Source organism: Bombus vosnesenskii, unplaced genomic scaffold, assembly GCF_011952255.1.
Source record: "Bombus vosnesenskii isolate JDL3184/JDL3185 unplaced genomic scaffold, Bvos_JDL3184-5_v1.1 scf7180000013273, whole genome shotgun sequence".
Classification (NCBI taxonomy): Eukaryota; Metazoa; Arthropoda; class Insecta; order Hymenoptera; family Apidae; genus Bombus; species Bombus vosnesenskii.
The window spans coordinates 3,641,038-3,663,716 of NW_022882931.1; the positions used below are offsets into that span (position 1 = coordinate 3,641,038).

A 22,679-nucleotide genomic window follows, 5' to 3' on the forward strand; every position below is an offset into this window, starting at 1 on the left:
GATTGAAGATCGTTAGTATGCATGTATTTTGGTAAAAGTTTTGCAAAGTTTGCAAACCCGTAAATAGATTTAGGAATGTTTGGGATGGAAAAATTCAATCGTTCATGGGGTTCGTTTAAAAATAGATTGGATTACTGTCAGAGCTGTCTGGTCAGAAATTCTTAAATAAGAGAATTGAGAATAAGAGAATCTGATAGTTCAACTGTGATCTCTGTAGAATTAATCGATACGATATTCACGATTAACTAGATTAATTAAAACTTGAGAAGATTAATTAAAATCTTGGACAAGTATTAGGATGAATATTCATTTTCGTTTGATCCGTGGAATCCACGGAAGCAAAGGTACATTATTCACATTGCAATTTCTAATATCACAAATTTTTTCTCTTCTTTCTTTCTCCGGGGTTAGTATCCTGTCTGAATGTCTCACATATCTAGAAGTTACCCTTTTGCGTAATGTTTTGATTGGTTTGAAATATTATTCTAAAAGTCTCTTAATAGTCACTAGCTTAAAATTTAGAGAGAGGGTTGTTCTAAGGAAGAATACGTGGTTCCTTAAAAGGTGCCTGCATCGCAGAAAGAAAAAGCGTGGAGGAAGACGACGTCCTGTTGTCGCAGGAGGAACTATGAAAAAAATGGTAAAGCCTCGATGCACGAGACGAGAACCTTGACAATTAGTCCATAATTAACTCGGAGACAGACGTTAGCCACGCGTGCTGCATAAAACGCTATCAACCCTTCAGATACACCAGTTACGAGGGGATGTGTGCACCGAAAATAAACCAGACACCAGATCACCCCGTTCGCAGATGGTTAAAAGTCATACTTGTGTGTATTCGTATGTCAGGATTAAGCTCCGTTTACACAGCGGTAGCCTATAATATTAAATACATGGGGTGTGAAAATTGATGTTAGCCCCACACGAACAGAATCAAGATGTCCATGACCGAAATTCGTACGATAAAATTAAATTTTATAAAAATTTCAAGTTCAAACAATATATAACTTTCATTATAGAATAACTAAATATTTCAGGGCTAAAAAAATGTTGTTCCTGTTTCTATCAATTATTAAACCTGCAAGCAGCGAAGGCTGCGATCTTGACTCATACAGATATCTCAAGTTTATTATCGCTTTCTATCTTACATATAAGTATTATTATTTTATCAAACTATATTAACAATTTTATTTCTTAAGTAAATTTAATTATCACGTGCGGATAAAAAGCCTTTTCACTTGACTCTTCGCTTTATCGCTGTGAAATAAAGCAATCGACGTTGGTGATAATGGTCTAGCCTCTGACCGAAGGTTAATATTAGAAACATATTCCGCTGGTATTCTAGTGAAAAAGACCACAAAAATCAGAATTAATTTTGCCAACGTCAAATGCACACATTTATCGCTTGTTCAGTTCGAGAGATTAAGCTCATTAATACCACGGTTGAAGCAAGTAGCTAATTATAAACGTTCGAACTCCAATCTGTCAATAAGCCAGATGTTACTAGCCGAAGACTTGGCCCACACGTTTGCAAGTGCCACTCAGCGTTTGGAAAACACGTGTAGGCAGATTTTATGACCGCAAGCCACGCTTTATTTCCAACTGTAACGATCTGCGCCAAATGCGGCGAATCGCGCGCGGTACAAAACTTGCCACCGCTCGAATCACGGGCTACGTGTCAGCGCACAATGATTTTCTTCGAATATACCAAGCGAAATCATGGAACTAACGGAGTATGACGTTCGTGATACCTCGATTGAACTCGTTCAGATTTTCGCTAAGCTACGGCCATATTCGACGAGCACGTTTCGAAGAGAATGCGGAGATTATCCTTTCACCGCGTATCGTTTTGTAACGCAATATGACCCTTTTATGTCTATGGCTTATTTGGCTATTCGATTCCTTGGATAAATTGAATGGGCATTATATGTGAACGTGTTTGGACAAATTTAGGGGTGCCCCGTATCAATTACTACACGCTTGTTCAAACATCGAATGGCTGGTCCGTATCCCTGGATAATCCTAGATTCTAGATAATTGGTGTACATATTTGTACAATAAAGCGTAATTACTTTGTGTAAATATGATTGATATATTTGGTCTTGTCGTTTATAGAATTTTATCTTCATTAGTTGATTAATTGTAATATCAATATTAATGTAATATCAATAATTGTGATATCAAAGAGCACAAACAGTCTAAAGCAAGTTGATAGTAAAAGGATAGTTGTGTAAATTAGTTACAAGGAAAATTCTAAAGGGAAGTAAAAATCGATACAAATATACTATACTTGTACTAAAATCTTCATATATTAAAGCCAGGAACGTGATAATTATATATTCTTCCGAGAAAAATGACACGCTCACATATGGTGACTGAGTTTAATTCACAGAAATATTCATAATAATATTCATCGTATCTTTTGAAATTCTTAAACAATCACTAAATGTATATGCATAGAATTTCGCAAGAAACCAGAACTGTTTGAAGACGAGTATAATCTACTTTAATACTGTAAGAAATATACCAATGAAATTATGAAAATACCAGTCGATTTTGTGGAATTGTAACATGAAATATTCTGCACGCTAAATTCAGCCTCAAAAATGGTTCTTATCTCAGGAACAGAATATTTTCGATACTTCCGATATTTCAAATCGTTTGTAGAGAACGTAACGCCAGGTTCGTGGTCGTATTTGCGTTCCAACTAAACAAACAGCGGGGTGCTAGCATGCCTCCATCGTGGAATTCCCGGTGGTGTTTTACGACGACCGGGAATCGATAGAGAGTTGGCGTGTTCCGTTCTAACGAGCCCTAACAAAGCAGTAATATATATACGCCGTTCTTGTAAACACAACGTCGCGTTAGAAAACGCTTGTGGACTGTTAGAATTTCTAACGTCTTCTCCGTGCTACCGTATATGTAATTTCTGCAGAAGAGAAGAGGAAAGAAAAGACTGTCGCGACGTAGACACATTGCGAGATTTCTGATTCATCGCAGAAATTCCAATACGCTTACGCGCGAACGTTTATGCGGTTTACGCGGAATCCGCGAGTGCTCGAGCACCGAAGTATCGATCCTTAGTCGACTTTTTCTGCTCCTTGAACGTGGTTACGAAGGTCGCTTCTTGTTCGACGACTCCAAATTCCATTTTCAGAAGCTGCCTTCTCAGAACTTTCTACTTTTCTCCATTTGGATCATTACAACGTTCTGTTCCCTGTACGAGATATTTCGTTGAATGTGGAAATTAATTCGAGTTAAGTTTCTGTTTTACATTCAGATTTCCTCATGTTGTAAATTTGTTTCCTTGTGTTTTGAAGATATGACAGATGCGTTTATATATCTTGACAAGACTTACGATTTTTTCGTTTTTAATATTTAGTGATCGATAATAAAACTTTAATCGTATTTATAAAAACATAAAATTAATTTACGCACTCAACAGGAATACCAAGTTTCCTGTACTATTATCATTGCGACTTTTATTACTAAATAATTACTACTATATGAGTCAGCAAATCATTGAGTAGTTTTTTAAGATATCAGCTGTCATGGTCGTCGGTATGGAGATCGCAGAAATAAATTTCTAGCAATTTTCTACTATCGATAGTAACCTTCAAGTAATGAAATTTTTTTCATGAATATTTTTCGCCTATTCATTAACAATGACCTGAAACCTACATAACGTTAAAAAATTTAAAAAAAAACAGTTGGCAGTTAATAAATTGTAAATGATACGAATGAATAATTCACACTTTATAGTTTTCATGTTTATAAGATAAAACAGGCAGCTCTAATAAAACATTTTTGTCGCACAACAAGTCGATCATGTTATCGGTCGTGTTTATATAACGAAGCGAGTGAAGTAGCGCGTTCCTATCGAATCCAAGTTACTAATGACGGCCGTAGTCTAAAGAGGAACTGCATTCGATCGACAGAGCGTGTATTTTCTTCGTTGGCGGCGGCTAATGAAAGAGAAAATAATATGGAAGATAAGAAAAAGCGTGTAGACGACCGCATACAAGTGTCAAAGGGAGGGTCTGTCGCTCGTCAGGAACTAGTTCAAAAAAGAAGCCACCCTGTCACAGAAACATCAATAACTCCCAGCCGGCTGTACGAACCGAAATACACGTCAGGATATTCCTGCTTAGAAGTTCGAGTGCGTTAAAAGTATCCTGTCGTTAGAACAATCCCTATCTACATATGTATGGAACCACTTCCAACGTAAGTGATATGAATAATAATCTGGTCGAGGTTTTGATCGAGCTATTGAAATGGTGAGCAAAATATTAAGTACCAAATAGAAGGAGTAAAAAATGACTTTTTTTTTTAATAAAAAAGAATGTAAATTACACACAGAGTAGGATGGAACGTGTTACAAGCGATAGAATAATTCATTTTTGCTTTTAAAGCTATGATAAGGTAGAGATATGATCGTAAATGGAAACTTTAAAATGTCTTATAAGCGTCTTATTACAATGGATATAATTATAAAATAATTCTTTGTATTAGAAAAGGAAAAAGGTGCAGATGGATCGATGTTAGTTATGCGAGTTAAAAAGTAGGTTGTGAAAAAACATGGAAGTATAATGTACAAATGAGTAAATGTAAATTATGTACATTTCTTGTCATACATTTATGCACCCTCTAAATTTCTAGATTTCTGAATTGTTAAATAATGATGAAAGCATTCGAGTGATAAATGATGTTGTTAAGGAAATTCGAGGATTTGGGAATACAAATTATTTACTATATTTCCCACACAACAGTTATACAACTATATTACTCTCTGAAGAACGTCTTGCACGCACGCTGGTCGCCAACCGACTATCCTAGATTCTTCTAACATCTGGCAACAGTCTTTTGTCTCCACTAAGACCTTGACGCCCTCTAACCCTTACACACACACTCTCATGTACAGTGTAAATGTATCACTTCCGTAACAGATGTAAGTACCAAAATGAACAAAAATTTGAACTATTCGATTCAAGTAACTCCAGCAGTTAGTTTCGAGTCTTTTGCATAATTAAATTTGCTCGGTAATCGAATAACGAAGAATTAAAGGAGACAGTGAAACTGGAAGAATTAACAGTTTCCCTCCGGGAAGCCAAAAAACATGCTTCATGTAAACGAATCGTCCTAATGGGGAAGTTAACAGGCAGGAATTCGACGAAGAGGAAGTCCACCCCGCGCTAAATGAAAATCCAGCGAGTAATCTGGCGTATCGAGCGTGAAACGTAAAAAAATTCGGGGGAAGAGAAATTGAGGAAGAGCACCAGAGTGGAATGGATACACCATCTGCTTACAGGGTGCGTTATAACGAAGGGTCTTTTCTTAACAGGAATTCATCAAGCCCTTCATAAACCTTAGTCGTGCTTCCAAGAATGCACTTTCGGTACACTTATGAGTTTTCAACCAGCAAACTCAAATTTTAATCGCCAGAAAATGAAAGTCAACCTAAGTCTCCCTTCCATTTTGATCGCTTTCTAGCAGAACAGTCACCCGTAAATTTCCATGGTAAATTTCTGCGTAGATAAAAGTGGCTGATTCGTCAATGTACTAAAAATAGACGGGGTATCGCGAATTTATCGTTATCAATGGCTGAAGTAGAACAGCAAACCCACTCTCGCGAGCGTGACACCCGTTATATCACGTATCCCCGTTTCTAAGCAAGGTAAACGACACCTTTCAACGGAAATGCTATTGAACGGCCTTGCTGCTTTTCTAATCAGCTAACAGATTCCTGTGCTTACATAATTAACATCGCTAAAGCCTAAAATTATATTTTCCACGAAATTACGCCTGTGAGCTTTAATAGAGGCTGACACTTGGTAATATATCGATGCAACTAAGGAGTTGAAATTAGGGAGAACGAACGAGAGATCGCGTTTCTCAAGCATGGAAATTTCTCTGAAAAAGTGAGACTTCTCCTTTCGCAATCTGGCCCCATTCAGGTCAAAGAGAGCTGAGCGGCTGATCTTTCGGAATCCGGAAATGGCAAGGGATTATGAGAAGTGGCGCGCTTTATAATTAGAGCGCGAACAAAATCGTGTGGTGTTGGCTCGAAGATCGTGTAGGATTTCTTCGTGTCGAGTGTCACACGCCAATGGAACCACACAACTAGTTGCGATATTCATTTTCTGACCCCCTCTCTAATCTTTTTATTTATTTGACGTCATGTCTTTGCGTCAGTTTTATTAGAATAATACACATTATTACACCTTCCGTCTGTTTTTTCGCGGATCTTTTTGCTCCAAAAAATTATTGGAACAGTAACTGATACCTACAAATCATGTATTACTACTAGAATTTTTGGAAACTGTTGGAATTATTTAGAATAATGAAGCATTATTGTTAGAAGGTAAGACAATCGGAGGTTGAAAATCAAAAAGGATTATTAAAAATTATTGGGAATTACCGAGCAATATAATTATTTAGAATTATTAAGAATTGTTAGAATTATATAGAATTATTATTAGAAAATGCGATAATCGGAGAATGAAACTCAGACTAAAATATCGATTAGGGTTTTCGTTCATGTATGTACACAGTATACAGCAGATGGCACGAGGAAACGCGAGATATGGCGAAGACAATACGCTAACAATTCGCACAGAGACTCCTGAATTCTCCCTTTGGTTTCGTCACGACGTAGTTCGACGTCTGTTCATTAATTTTCATGCGAGCTCACGTACACGTGGTGCATGACCTCGGTTTGAATGGTGGCAGTATCAGCCAGTCCCAGGTAGGACCTCTCATAATAAATTCCTTATTCCAGAAGTCCATTGAATCCTGAACGACGGTCTGTCTTTGCCCCTTTCCTTGCTGGCACGTGCTTTTCGATTCTCAGCTGCCATGTTCCTCTCTAAAGGGTGTTCAGGTGCTGTTGCTGTTCGAGCACGTGTCCCCACTCTCTGATTTCCGGCCAAAAAAAAGAAAGAGAGAAAAACGAAGGAGGAGGATCTGGCGACGCTTAGAACAAAAACTCGACCCTGAGTGGCAGTAATTCGTGTCCTCCACCTCATCTTTTCGTTCCTCCAAGCTGTGAAACAATTGTTCTGCACGGTTGCCTCGCCTTCTAAGGAAATCAAGGTCGCGCAGCTTCGTTCGAAGCAATTTCATTGGGTCAGAAACAAGATTCTCGATAGAAAGTGATTTCATTGGAACTCGTGCAGTTGATATTGCTGCAGAGATCTTGTTCCTTGTGAGTTGAAGGTAGATTGTGACAAGGATACCTAATAGAGACAAATATCGTACAGTTGTAATAAAAATAGCCGCGATCCTGTTGCTGCCACGTTTCATAAACGACAAAAGGTTCGCTGACCAGGTACAATACGACCTGTTACATGATCGTATATAGAGAAGACAGATACCTTTCCTACCGATGTCGTCAACGTACGTAACCGCTGTCAGCGAAAAATTGATCACCTCCAATATCGTGTTCCCCGTTATTAGTTGCACGTATCGATTTTTCGAGTCGCGAGCCAGGTCAAAATCAGAGAACGTTTAAGTGTCCACAGAATAAATCACATGGTAAATGGGAAATTAGTAAGTTCAATTCTAATAGAATTAGCAGAAAACTCAAACAGAAACCATATAATTAGTAGATACCTTAACAAGTTTAACACTGGTGTCATTAATATTCATAATAGTTGTCAGTAAAAAGTTGACCATATTATAAATTATCGTTACTTGCTCGTATCGACCTTTTAATTCAATAATTAAAGCCTTCATACATAATTGGATTAACGTTATTAGTAACATTTAAAAAATTGTTGAATTAATATTATTGAAATTTTAGAAATCACAAGTTAAAAGTGCTAACGAATTCCCTTGCGTAACAAGTTTGGTCTCAAACCAAGGAATATTGCTGAAGCAAATGTCTCGAATTACAATTAAACTAGTAAAATTGTAAGAAGTATAATAATATAGTATATACTGCAATAGAAATCTGCAATCTATAACTTGCCTCTTATTAATTCTCCAATATAACTAGTTCCTAAATTCAACTTAAAATTTAAGCAATTGAAGAATAAATCACATATAAATGAAAGACCAATTTGCAAACAAAATCTGACGCTCTTGCTACCAGAAGACTCACAATTATTGTCAACAAAAAATTGATTTCTCGTTATTGCCTTCTGGTATCAATCTTTCAATTCACTAGTCAAGTGATAATCAGGAAACATTTAAACGATTAGAATTTCAATCATACGTAAGTGAGAAATCATTGAACCCAATCTCAGTCAGAGACTGGAGGAATGATTAACGAAGTTAATTAAGAGAACATCAAGGAGATTTCGATAACGATTTCCTGCAAACGAGATAGGCGAACGAAGGAAGCTGTATTACCCAATCCGCGATTTTTTTCCCGTTACACATCGAGCGAAGTTATGTAAACCGGGTCGTGCGACGATTCGACCAACAAAAGGAGCCAGGAATAGTGGCAATTCTCCTCGCTGGCTTCAGCCGCCTCCAATGGATACGAATTTCCATCGAGCGTGCGAAGTGTGCTTCATTCGGCAACAATTAGACTTCCCAGGCTTTCGTAGCGCATTGTTCAGCGGCGGGAAAGTGGCAGCGCGAAAGTAAGAATCCGCAGGAAACGAGAAGCCCGCGATTTCTCATCGAATCCAGAGACGAGATCAACCTGGATCACTCGAGACGATCCCGAAAGGAGCAGTGAGGTATACACGTGGGACCTAGAAACCCGGAGAGAGAGTGCTCGATTGTATATTCCGTTGAAAATTTTACTTTTGCGCCATTTTTCTGCTGCATTTAATAATTAGTGGCAATACCAGAAGGTAATTATTTATAGACTCTGGATTTTTATGCATTTATGTGAAATTTCATGGTGGAAAAATACACAGAATACACATAATATACAAAATATCGAAAGTATACTACTCGTGGGTAAAACAATTTCCTACTTAGGTCGCATTTTTTAAATTGTATTAACAGAAACACGAATTTGCGTAAATGTGCGTAGTCTATTATTAATGATTAGAAGTAGCGGAGTGACTGTCAAACATTGTGAAACTATGCTGTAGTTTAAAAAGCTCTTTGCTTTCAGACTACGCAATTTCTAAATTGTGAGTCATATAAAGAAAATTCTTGTAAACTGACATAAAAGACTACAACTTATCATTATTTGAAGCAGTTGGTAGGTATCTAAAATCAGCAAGTAATGTCAATATAACCGTACAAAAAGAAATATATACTATTGCCAAGTTGTTTAATAAGTCATTTTAATCTATAGCCCTCCAACTCTATAAAAACATAATACACACTGCTTCTAATTATTAAAGTACCATTAATTAGTGTATTCTAATAAAATTTCTTATATTTATAAGTGACAGTATATGTATATACTCTTTCATACACTTCTTGGTTTAACTTCTTTCGTCAACTTCTCTTATTAATATCTCTAATACGAACAAATAACAGAAACTGGCTGTTGAGTCATTCAGATAGAAAAAATCGTCCGAGACCGATTCATAATGTACACACAAAGGAGACACTGAATCATCGTGATGAATATTATTTTAAATGAATTTTAAAATAGATACTGGAATAAAGCAAAAAACGGATATTATTTCGTAATCACGTTACTAACTACTTTTGCATATCCTGTTTATGCACTGCAAACGATTTATGCAGCGAACAATGAGGACTTATCGTGAATCTGAAACGAAACAGCGAGTGTGAAGTAGCCGACGAGGTAATGTTCACCGTCTTATGTATCCAATGAACACACGATTAAGAATACTCCTTGGAATACAATTTGGAATGGTCGTAGAACCAGGAATAGGTTCGCAGAGATCTTTTTGCCCGGAAAAAGCAACGTCGTCAGATAGAACGCAATGGGGTCAATCTCAAGCGTCTGAAGCTCGCGTGGCGAGGTCAAGAATTCCTCGCGAGGGTCAATCACTGTCACTTGCATTAACGGAGGCAAGCATTTCGTACTATCGTCGCGACTATGACGTACTACATCGTATGTTCCGCGACTTTTCGCCGAAGGTTCAGTGGCCCTTGTGTTTTTAACATACAGCAGAATCTTCATAAATCCTATAGAATCCTATTATATTCTAGTCTTTGTCAAATGAGACCTACAGGAATTTTCTGAGCATTCAAAAAATTCCATATGAACAGTTTAGAATCCTATTATTTTTCGAAAAGTCACAGCTGCAATAATTTTCTAACAGCAGCAAAAGTTTCCAGAGAGTAATAACAGAGAGGGAATAAGCGTAAATATATTTAGTAACGGGAAATCCTCATAAAAACACGATCCTCGCCGCTTATTACAAACTGCAGCAAATTATCGAAAGAAAGGCAAGATGAAGTTCAATCTCCAGAAGACTGCAAACAATCAATGATAAGATCACGAGATCCTATAGATCCTACAGGGTCCTATTATTTCTTAATCTTCAAAAGCCAGACCTCCAAGAATTTTTGAAAAATCCAAAAGTCTCGGAATGTATGATGATAAAGAAGAAATAGATATAAATAAACCTGGTAACGGGAAATCCTTCTAAAAACGATTTCCATCGTTCTTCTCAAAGTGTAACAAATTATCGAGAGGAAGACAAGGTGAAGTTCAATCTGTGGAAGAATGCAAGCAACGATGAAGTAACAGAGATGATTTACAAAATAGCTCACACAGTGCGTAATCGCGTTGTCAATCAACTGTTTTTGCGGAGCAACATATTTTCCAGGTTGATGCACGTATCCCGATGCAGCGTCTAGTTTGTAATTGCGCCTCTCGATCCGTGCAGCACATGGAGACGATAATTAACGTCTCGTCACGGACGATTATTAGGTATAAAACGAGAGCTTAGACGAGCCGCTAACGATGTAATCGAGCGATTTCATTAAGAACGGCACAAGCGAGCATCGTTGCAGCTAAACGCGACCGCAGAAAGTGTATTCCATGCTGGCTTACGCGTCGATGAACCGTTTGCTGGACGTTCCATGGCACGCCAACTATCCTTATCGCGGATCGACGACCGTATGTTTCATCGAAACGTATTAAGAGTAAGTGTCCGAGGGATAAGTGAAATTACGCGGCTCGAGACTCGAAAACACGCGTCCAACAGAACGAGACTCGAATTTCAAACGGCGCGGGAGAGATCCCTCGTTGCCGCTGATTTCAGTTGATTAACAAGCACGTGAGCCGATTATGCGCGATTGCTATCGTCAACATGAAAATAGGTACTTTCGAATGCAACTGGAGATTATGCTCGTTTATATATAAAAGTGATATAGAAATGATATATAAAAAATTGAAATTGTTATTAGCATCACTGTCGGAGAATTTCTTAATTATCCAATTTAAGTCGACGGATGAAATTTATTTCAACCTCTTTGGAGTTGGTCAGACTGATCAACTCCACTTTTTCGTAATTTCTTAATTTCACTACATACGTACACTCTCAAATGGTACCGTTGAATCACTGATAATTTATAATCCAGTCACTCGATTTTAGGACACCACGTCTTAATTTATTCTCTATAATTTATCTTATAAAGATCATTAATATTTACTACACAAGATACAGGATATAAAGTGAACCTCAATAGTACGGTATAACTAACATACTTCACAAATCTGACTTAAACTTTCGTGATTACCTATAATCCAATGATACCTACTAATTAAGGGCTAATACAACCACCCAACACCTAATTCAAAGCTTTTCTCGTACAAAATACGTAACGAAGAAAGAATATCTTTGTCCGTGACACGATCTTAAGGCAATGGGTGTAATTATTTGCAAAGGGCCACACAGGCGGTGACATTCTCGAATTCAACCAGTGAAGGACAACCGGTGGTGCACGTCCGTCGACGTCCAAGTGGCTGACAATTGACACCCGTTTCCGGCGCTTTCACAAAAGAAGCGACGCGGAGGAGGCTCCTCGAAGAATATAGGGCACGTGCCCTCATCGTCGCATCGCGTGCCCGCTTTCACGTGCACGCACGCCCTCTCGTCCATCGTCTTCCTCTCGCAATATGTTCTTGGTATGCTCAGGAACATAATACGGTCATGCTGGAACGTTTCCTTCCTGTGGTACATCCTATCGATACTAACTTCTTTCTGTGAGCCATATGGTACCGTCTTTGCGGGCTTCTTGGCACGAGATGAAAGCAAAACTGCACGGGACGCATCGGTGCATGGTCGAGTGTGCATGCTCGTTGATAATGATTCCTCGGCTGGTGGACACGGCGAGAGGTTCAAGAGTTAACGCATCCTCTACGGACTCTACTTTTTCTTTATGGACGGGTCATTGACCGAAAACGGTTGTTCGTAGAAATTATGTAGCATGTACAATGTACAACATATTCATAAAAACGTAGTACGAGCGAGATTAGAGAGATTGTGATTAAAAAAAGAGAGATTTCTATTGTGATTCAATAGAAGACGGAAATGAAAAGTAAGAAAGATGCTTCGTTGATTGCTTCGTTTTCCAGAAAATCGACTTTGAAAGGCTTGTAAAGTATATTCGAAATTGTTTAATTTTTTATTAGATACGAGTGGACAATTGGCATAAAATTATCTATATGCAAAAGTAAGTTAAAAATGCAGAATGATATTTGTATCGTTCAAGGTTTTCTTAATGAGAAAATAGCGTCTAAATACGCATGTCGATATACTTGATTTTTCAAATTTTTAAGAGGAATGGAAACTATCGAATTTTTAAATTTGAATGAAGCTTCAAAAATGCAACAGCTTTATTCTATATATCTTCATTATAATAAATACCAGTTAAATTACAGAATTGAATGCGTAAATGCTCGAGCGCCTCGCTTAATTAAATCGTGTTTCTCTTCAGTTCCTCTGCGGCAATTTTTTGGTTCAGTAACTCCACAATGAAGATAATGAGATGGATCCAATAAACGCGTTACGCAACAAACTACACGGGGACACGGCTATATAATGTAGCTGTCTAGTATTAGCATAGATAGTGAACCGGAGAAATCATCGATATTGTTGAACCTGATTATTTCATCAGATAGCTTCACCTGTAGAGCACTGTTACAAGATTCTCCAGTGCTTTTGCATCACGAATCACGCATCGAAATCGATATTTTAATGGCCACTGGTCAGGAAATCAGCGCAGCTGTTTACACAGGGTGTCCCGGAGTACGTCCACTTGGAGTGGAGTGTCGGTAGACGGCTGTTCGACCTCTGCTCTTTTATTTTTTATATGGAGTAGGCTGCTGCGAGCAAAATACTCGTCTCCTGTCGGCGGTGGCTATAGTCTCGAGAGAAGACGCGTGCTTCTACTTTGAAGAGAGAACGTCTGAAGATCTAGCTCTTCGAAAAATAAGCCACTTGATGCGCCCAATTAAAACGTGCGCGCCGAGAAAAGAAAAGAAAAGAAAAAAAAGAAAGAACCTAGTTGTCACTCGCGAAATTCTCAGCGAGGGAAAAGAAACTTCGCCGCAATTAAGATGGAAACCTCTTCTGTGTCGTATCAGATTTTCACGCGCATCGACACGGTGAAAACTGGTCTGGCCCGTTGCTTTCCACACGCTGTTTTCATTCTCCTTTTCCGTTCCCACTCCGAAGGCCAAATTAAAGAACGACAATCGCGACTCACCGGCAACTTTGTGGGTCGCGATGCTTAATGGCCGGATAAATTAAACTGTAAATCCAGCTCGGAAGTCAGCATGGCTGTTCGACTCTCTTTTGAGACGGACGGAGGAAATGTACAACGTCAACAACCATCGAGTTCGAGTAATTTACGTTCTAATCCCGTGTACGCCATCACGTGTAATTACTCCAATAAGATGACAACTGTCTGTCTATCTTGGCTCGTGAATACGCAACACTGATACTCGTCTGTCTTTAATGGTGACTAATTGCACACGCAATACTGTATCCAACTTTCTTATTAACTTTTACTTCTACGTTAATGACAGATTGTACCACTTCGTGACGATCGTTCGTCGAACTAATACTTGCTTATTTAGAAGGAGTTATGCCCATTTCTACGGTATGATTATTTAACTGGTGCCTTCTTTACTACAGGATCTATGTAACAGATGTATGTGACTGATTCTGAGAAACTTGTCAAGGTTTTAAATAAATTGTTGGGTCGTCGTTGTTGAAGATTTCTCATGTCGAATTAGTTTTATTCAGGGAGGTTCATCCGAGAGTTCTCTATGTCTGATTGATGGACCGTTCCATTAGTTTCTTCTTTTCCTCCTCTACCTTCTTCTTCTTCTTCTTCTTCGTCTTCTTCTTCTTCTTCTACAGCTTGTTTATATTTACTAGTGCGCTCTGATCTACGATATTAAGAGAACAGGAGGTCGGTGACAGACGGTCGCAGGTTCGTATAATTGGTCCTTCCTCTGCTGCTGATTGTTTTAAACGAGAACAACTCGACCAACTTTAAGTCCCCCGTTACCACCAACACGCGCGCGATTATTAGCGGCACAACCAGTACATACGGAACGCTTACATCCGGTTAGTGGACCGTGGAAGGGTGACAATACAATTCTACGCTAACTCGAGGTATGCACGATTCTAATCTCATAGAGAATCGCGTAACATCGCTCATTTTCAGTTAGCTTCCCATCCATTAACTGTCAAGTACCGTTCAATTATTTAATTCCCCGAAACATTTTTATTCGTTTAGTTTAAAAGATATTTTATTCGTAAAAAATGTTGTCCAACTTGAAAATTTGTTGAACAAGAAAGAAAACACAGATAATGAAATGATATTTCAATTCGAAATATTCTTCTGGGAAACTTCAATTATTTGACCTTGAAAGCCCAAAATCGGATTAAAGACTCCGTTTGTATGAGAGGGTTAAGAGAATACATGGCCTTGTAAGTATTAAAATTAAATTAAGAATTGTATTTTAGGGGGAAACTTAAAAAATGTTAGGTCTTGAAAACTGAAGTTTAAATTTCCTAGGCCAAGTTGAGAAAATAATTGACTTCAGAAATTCAAGATTACACTGAAAATTGTCTTGTCTACAAATATGAATATGGGAATAATGTCCCCATCTCCATATTACACGTTGGTCAAAGAAAATCTTCAGACGAATAAATTGTCTATTCAGCGATCATTTCGTAGTTACACATGACGTATAATTTTTTCGCGATACCCAGGTACAATGAAGTCACGAAAGGGCAAAAACTGAAATGTCTACGTCGTTATCTATGTACATAATCATACGGCTTTCTCTGTCCTTGCATTTTCCTAACCTAGGCCTGTAAAGTTGCCCTTCTGTTCGGTCGGTGCACAATGCACACACCTGACTGCTATTGCGGCAACCATAAGGCGATAAGGTCGACAACAGAGGGTTATCTGGAACGGAGGTGGTTCTTTTTCATGAATAATGCAGAAGCGAGGCAGTCACTGCGAAATGAATGCACGAAGTCTCGAACTTAGCCACTTAAAATTCCATAATTCCGTTCTCCTCCGATTAATCGTTACGCACAGGTGCTTTAGGAGTCAAGATCGATCGAAAATAATTTTATGTTGGTAAATCTTTTCGTTTTTACGGAGAACCATTAATGATGAACGAGATTATTGCTTATAAGCGGAAAGTAAATGGCCTGCACAGCGGTGACGCTCGTCTTCAGTTAACCCGTCCTCTTGACTTCACTTGACCAAGTGTCAATAAGTCGTATACTATATCAAGACCGAAAAATAACTGGAATGTGTGTCCTTTTATCACTTTGGATTTTCCTGGTTTCGTAATTCTAAATATAAATTTATTCCTGATTAATTAATATCACAAACTTTGTTCTATCTTTCCTGAGTAATTAAATTTATATCGTTGAATCAGTGATTGTTATTGAATTTGAAAAAATTATGCTCTTCGCCCTTGTTATTTCCCGGAAATAGAATTTTGTAATCAGTTAAAAAGATTTAGATTATTAAATTAGTGATTAATGTTGCACCTAAAATTTTTTATTCTGCATTATTTACCAAAAATAAAATCTCTTTTAACTGATTAATAAAATATAAGATCTTGAATCAGTAATTGTCAATAAACTACGAGAGATTCTATTTTATGCAATTGCTATTTTCTAGAGGTAAAATATTCTTTAATCCGCTAAAAATATTTCACTACTGAACTGGAGAAAAGATGTTATTCTTTGCTACAGTCTTCCTCTAAAAATAGAATAATTATTATTCATCCAGCAGGTCTACACCGACAAAGAAAAGAGAAGAGAGATATTGCCACAACCAGTCACGTCTCCACGAACCCTATTTACCCTCGCTGGGGGTTGCAGGTGCATTCTGCACTCCTTCAACAGTCGCGTGTCTAGTATATATAGGCTGTCGAACAGCTTTTCAATGGCGTATGGTTTCATCGATCTATTTTCAGAAGCTAGTCGTAAAACTAATATTGGTGTCGTAACAAGCCGCGCGTTACTTTAACGGGGTTCATTGCACCGGAAGTTTCGTGTTCGTGCTTTAACTCTTTCGTCAGAAGAACCGTGGGGAAGCTAGAAATCATGGTAACAAACGTGAACGACGATAAGAAGCTCTCACCGTGGATTTGTGGGAAATTGTCTCGTATATACGATGGCTATCGTTTATCATTGTTAAACCGTGATTGATAATAGCCACTGTCCCATATCGGTACCACTCATTCGTATGTACGTTTGCATCCCAACGATCGTTGACACGAACGTGTTCAAATACACAGTTGATCGCTTTAATTAAATTTATCACGTTTTAAATTGTTCTAAGGAACAATGAAAAACTTTGAACTTTATCTATCGCTAACACATAAAATCCCAGTAACGGTATTTATAAACGTTCGAGTAATGATGCATGCAGACGATATGGGAACAGAGGAAGACACTTTCAACGATCACCGATATCAGAGAATCGGCGGTGTTTTTAAGACACCCGTTGCATACATGGCACGCAAGAGATACGTCGAGTTACTGGCGCCGTGCCTATCATTACGTTGTTTAACTCATAATACATCGTAACACGTACGCTACTACAGTGTGTATCTCAACCGTTTACGCGTTTCAACGAGCGTGCGCGCGCGAGCTCACGTTAACGATCCTGTGTGCTGACCGATCGACCATCGTGTGAGTCGTACCTTAATTCACTCGTTGCGTGTGGATCGTCGAATCAATCAGTCTACTCTTGTATATCAAAGCCTATGCTTTCTTAAAGAAAGTTTAATCGCATATAAATCGTAGGAAGTTTTGTACAGTGACTAATTACACATGTTTTATCGGCATTAGTACGTACGACGTTATTAAAATACTAGTCAGCCTTGAATCACGCTTTCTATTACTAAAAGTATCTTTGTTATAAGAAATAATATTTGTTGCAACTACTATTACTACTATTTCGTCTGTCTGTCGAAACGCATAGAAATTAAAATGCAACAGTTGCATCCGCGGTATGACTTAAATAATTCAACAGAAGCGCCATATGCATCAATAACAGCGAATGCGTTGAATTACATTTTTGATCGCTTCGAATATAATACATTCGAAAATGAAAGGTTTTCCTGTGTTCAATAGTGTCAAAAAGTAAAGAAAATTACAGAGAAAGTGTTTCTCTTCCGTCCGGCTCAGGACCACGAATATCATCATCGTGTCCACACTTCCGGCTGTTTCGAACCCTTGCACGCTTCCCATCCGGTTAGCTTTCGAGTATACAGCAGCCTGTATCGATGACTCGCATCCTATCCGACTCATTGATGCGGTTCCTGTCCCTCTCATCCCTTTATTACAATGGTTCACATTTGTACATCAGCGATTAGCACGTTTTGTAATAGATTAATTATACTGTAATCGCAGATGAGATTCATTGTGTGTTGCCTTGATCCAGTCATTCGGTAGAATCAGGATTTTCCTCGTATGTCGCATAGAATTGGACTGCGGATGTTTATGGAAATTCAGATTTTTCTAAATACAATCAATGAAACAGAAGTTAAACTGAGATTTATTTTACTCTGTAATAATAATATAACAAGGACTTTGTACATTCATATATACTATGCTTATTCTGTATATTTTTAGTTTAAATTTCTCGTAAGTGCATACAAATCCACAGTTTACATATAAACTCGTGAAACTTGTTTTGAAACAAACTTTGGACAATGATTGCACCAAGTATCGGACTACGTTAATATTTTACTAAGGAAATATTTTAAGATTATAAGAGAGTGCTACTTTGGGACTTAAGTTAAAATTTGGGTTAGTAGCATGAAGATAGAATGACGCAGGAGTCTGTCGAAAGTACATTTAGTCAATGGAAAGTGTCCTTAACGGTTGAAAAACAGGTCACGTGAATTTATGTTGTTCCATAATAATTTCCTAGGAGGCATTATTTTTCGGTCTTTGCACACCATCCATAAACATCCGCAGTGCAGACGTAAGTACCTAGTACTTCTATATCCATACGTTACATTTAGTGATTAAAATTTCATAATAGAAATAATGGATGCAACTTAGAATGAAAGTAAACGTCCTTTGAATCTTATCTTCGCTAAACTACAAATCCTAAATTGCTTCACGAAAACGAGGCGGGACTTTGCTCTCGCAGCAACAATTCAGTGATGTGGCGCGCCATAAGGCAAACACACGATTATCAGGCAAACGTTCACGAGACCCCGGTTGATATCACACGAAGATATAAAACGGGAGACTTCTATGAACAGAGCACAAAGGCGGTTAAAAGGGATAAAGAGCGGGATAGAGGAACACGTTACGACAACAGGGAGGAGCACGAGGGAGGAGATTCACGAAAGAAAGAGTGAATGGGAGCACTGTGTGCCAGATGGTCGACTCGAGTCGCGATCTCGAGTCTCGTCCCATTACTATTTCCCAATGATGAAGGAAGATCTGTGCCGGTGGTTACACTACGGCGAATATCATCGAACGAGAACCGATCATCGAGAGCTCTGGCATTATTGCGCGCTCTGACCTCTGATAATTAATGAAAATTTATTGACCGATCGAGCGTCGCCAGAGTATGAATCGCGATTAATAGGAACGTCTGCCGAGGGGGAACTTGAATGACAAGATAGAAAAGTCTACGCAAATAGAAGGCCCGTTGATAGATACGATTATCGCGAGTCGTAATATCGAAAGAGTGAAAGGCGTGTTCGTGAGGTTGCGATGGAAGCTTACTGAAATTACGTGCACGTAACACCATCGAATTACCCATTGATTCGAGGAATCGTATACTCTTGTGGTTCCTCTCTTGTGTACACGGTTTTCAGCGAACTCGAAACGTACCGAGAAGAAGCTAACAAGAGCGTGTGCATCGGGTAGCGGCGTCGAAAAGAAGAATTGTATATACGTCGTACGGGAAGACGAGATGATTAATTCTTGCGGTCGAGCGAGTAACACGAAACTCACCGCGTCGAAATTTTTATCTCGCATCTAGCACCGGAAAAATAAAACCGGCAAACAGGTTCCATAGTATATTCTAGGCTCTATGACTATTGCTTGCTCTGATACTGACTCATAGAAATGATTAGAAACCGTATTAGTAATTACTTCATATGAAATTATTCCTTTTTAGGAAAAATCGTTTCGTTCAAGATATCGTAAGAAAAATGTGTGACGGATCCCTTGGTCGTCCTACTGAAAGACAGCCATTGTATGTTAGTAATGCCAAATTGTATATAGATGGAGTATAGTAACCACGAATGACCGCTTTTATCAATCTTTACGTTTCTATTGAATGTTTTCGTACCTTTCTCCACGAGAAGAAATAATTTACATTGTTACTTTTATTACGTTGGGATGATCAGAGTCGATATGTAAATTCATTATCACTCTACACCATGAAGTTTCGCGATTGGCGTTATTATTTAATTGATTCTAAAGATTTAGAATTCAAGATTTATATAGATTTTCCACAGTTTGAACCCTCGAATGGCGAAAGCCACATTACATTATATTTATTATGTTACATAATATTATACCTTTATTTGTTAATATTTCTCGCTGTAAAACTATTGACTCGAATGATTCCAATTTTTATTGTGTTAAAAATCCTCGAATCGCTTTGAAATTAGAATTGTAACGCCCACCACTAATGCAAATGTCTATTGCTCACATATTAAGTCTAAATGTCCCTGTTATATGTCCAAACAAACTCTCCTAAGTTACAGGTATCATGAAAAGAGGGAATTCAAAGAGTAACACGAAAATATATATATTTTTCACGCTGGTGCATGTGTAAGTTTGACCGGAGACTTCTACGTGAGCCCACCTTTTTCCTTCACTTTCAGCATTGTGCCAGCCACCGAAGGTATCATTATTCGAGTCCCATAAAGAAAGGCCGTGGATAGCGAAACCGAGAAGAATGTTAAGTGTCGCAATCATGATTGTGTTCGGCGTTTGTAGAAACGCGAAGCGCGACCATCTGCACTGAAGGCTCGAACCGCAATTGTCGCTTTCAATTCAGCCAGATGTCGATCGATGACAGATCAAAGAAAGGGTTTTCAATAAGGGTACACGGGAATTCAATTCGCATAGTCTGTGTTGCGTAAGAAAATTCGAAAGTATCTCATGGGAATTATAAAATGAGAAATTCCTAGTGGCACTGGGATCAGGATGTTTATATAATGTTGGCAAAAAGAATATCAGGAAATCAGAAAGGCGAGATATACAATTTTATCATAGCGACTTCCTAAACATTTTCTCTTGACAAAAATGTTCATCTTTTTAAATTATTTTACATAGCATCTAACTTTCAGATAATTCTTCAACATAATACATATTATATAAGGATCTTTTTAAAGATTTAACTCTTATGTTATGGATTTACTTATATGGCTATGGTCAATAGACGATTTCAATTAAATTTGAGACACGGGGTTCGCGTATTGATTAATTCATTAGCTTTTCGCTAGTCATTTTTTCGCATCTGAAGGAAATAATTTATGAAAATGTATTCATATTTAAAGGATTGATGAAGTAGACGTGACTCGTAAGAAATGGAAACTTCATATATTGTAATTTAATAACAGCTTTAAATGTTCGACGAGTCTCTATATACTTGTTTTCTACCTCTTCCAAGATTCAATAAAGTATGAACCATAGAAAATCGGAAATTTCATATGTTGTAATTTAATAAACGAACAAGATGTGTGATACCCGTACCTATCACCAGGCTGAAAGAATCAAGGACACCGTATAAGTGAATTCGTAGAATGCAGCACACGACCTACACGTCGACACGATTGTCTCCCATATAATACCGCGAATTCCTGGTGACACAAGACCTTTTGGCGCCTTTGCAACGATGAAAGTATACAAGCCAACTATCAGCTAGTTAGCACGTGCTTACGGTGTGAACAGTGCGTAGTTGTAAGCAAATCCCAGGATCCGCTATATAGTAACACTTATCCGGGTAATACCTTATGCATACTATAGCTATTTCGCAAGAAATCGTAGAAAACGGTTTATTTTTTCACTTTCAAGGAAAGTGGGACGTGATACGCTAATGTTTCTATTTAGAGCATTTAACAAGTTACAAAATACTTCTTATACAATTCCAATTTCCCATTTGATTTTCTGTAAAATTAAAGAGAATAATATTTCATTTCATAGAGACTAATATGCTACGGAGTAATATGATGATTAAGCTCGATACGATGCAATAAACATGAAAAATGGTACTCTAATTGCCTGTCATGCGTCACAGACCACACTATGACTCTTAGTATTACTCGAGAGTAGGTAGTTTCGCGTACTCGTTCGCGGTCACGTGTGTGAGTAGCCAGCTGCGAGTGCTTTCACCGGTAGCTTGTGACCAATCCCAGACAACATTCATGCTTAAAGAATTCGTACGACGATGCTCATGAATGGGCTACAAGCCTTGATCAAACCGTACGTCGCGCCGGCTTTGTGCTCGTAATCAAAGTTTCTTGTTCGCGTAACGATCGATAGTCCTGTGACAATTTAGTCTGGGACAAAGGAGCGATGCAATGTCACTAGGTCTTTAAAACGATGAGCTTGTACGATGTGATAGATTTACAGTAAAACGCAATGTATTGCACGAAACTTTAGATGGTGCCAATAGAATCGTTTTCTATGCAAATTCATATTATATAAATGAGAAGTCATAGATAGCAAAGACGATCTGTGAATTTTTAATTTTATGATTAAATGACACAATAAAATATAGCGAAATCGTTTTTATCTTTTCAATTCCCATAGATGTTAACCTTTTATACTCAGAAAATTTCCATGATATTACTAGCGGCTTCAGTATATGTAGTTTTAATATAAAATTTCTCGGAACCTATGGTTTTATATTCCAAACAACTTGTTATATGAACTCTTTTCCTTTTAAAATAAATAAATGGAATTCTATTATATGCATATTATTACATAGTGATGCACAGGTCCCACATTTGGAGATATAATACTATCAAATATGTAGTACCTATAAATAGTAGACCTGACGTCACATCGTCTCTACTATCCCTTAATCATTCTCGTCATCGTTCGTGCGAAGAATCCGCCCCGTGAAAATCGTCGAGAAACGTACTTGAAACGTGTACGTGCGTCACACGAAGTTACATAATCGACGATTGTCACTCACGTTAAGCAACGAATTCCGGCTGGACGATCGGCTGAAACGTTAAATCGCGGATGTGACTATGCACGGAGATAATAACGGACACGGTTTCAATTCCGAATTCGCACTCTGGCATTGAA

The 22,679-nt window shown here is 38.1% G+C and overlaps 1 protein-coding gene across 2 annotated transcripts in view; it reads right to left on the reverse strand.

Annotated features, from left to right (window-relative positions):
* Positions 1-22,679, reverse strand: part of LOC117231637 — a 39,980-nt gene that overhangs the window by 4,479 nt on the left and 12,822 nt on the right. The gene's annotated exons all lie outside the window — the stretch shown is intronic.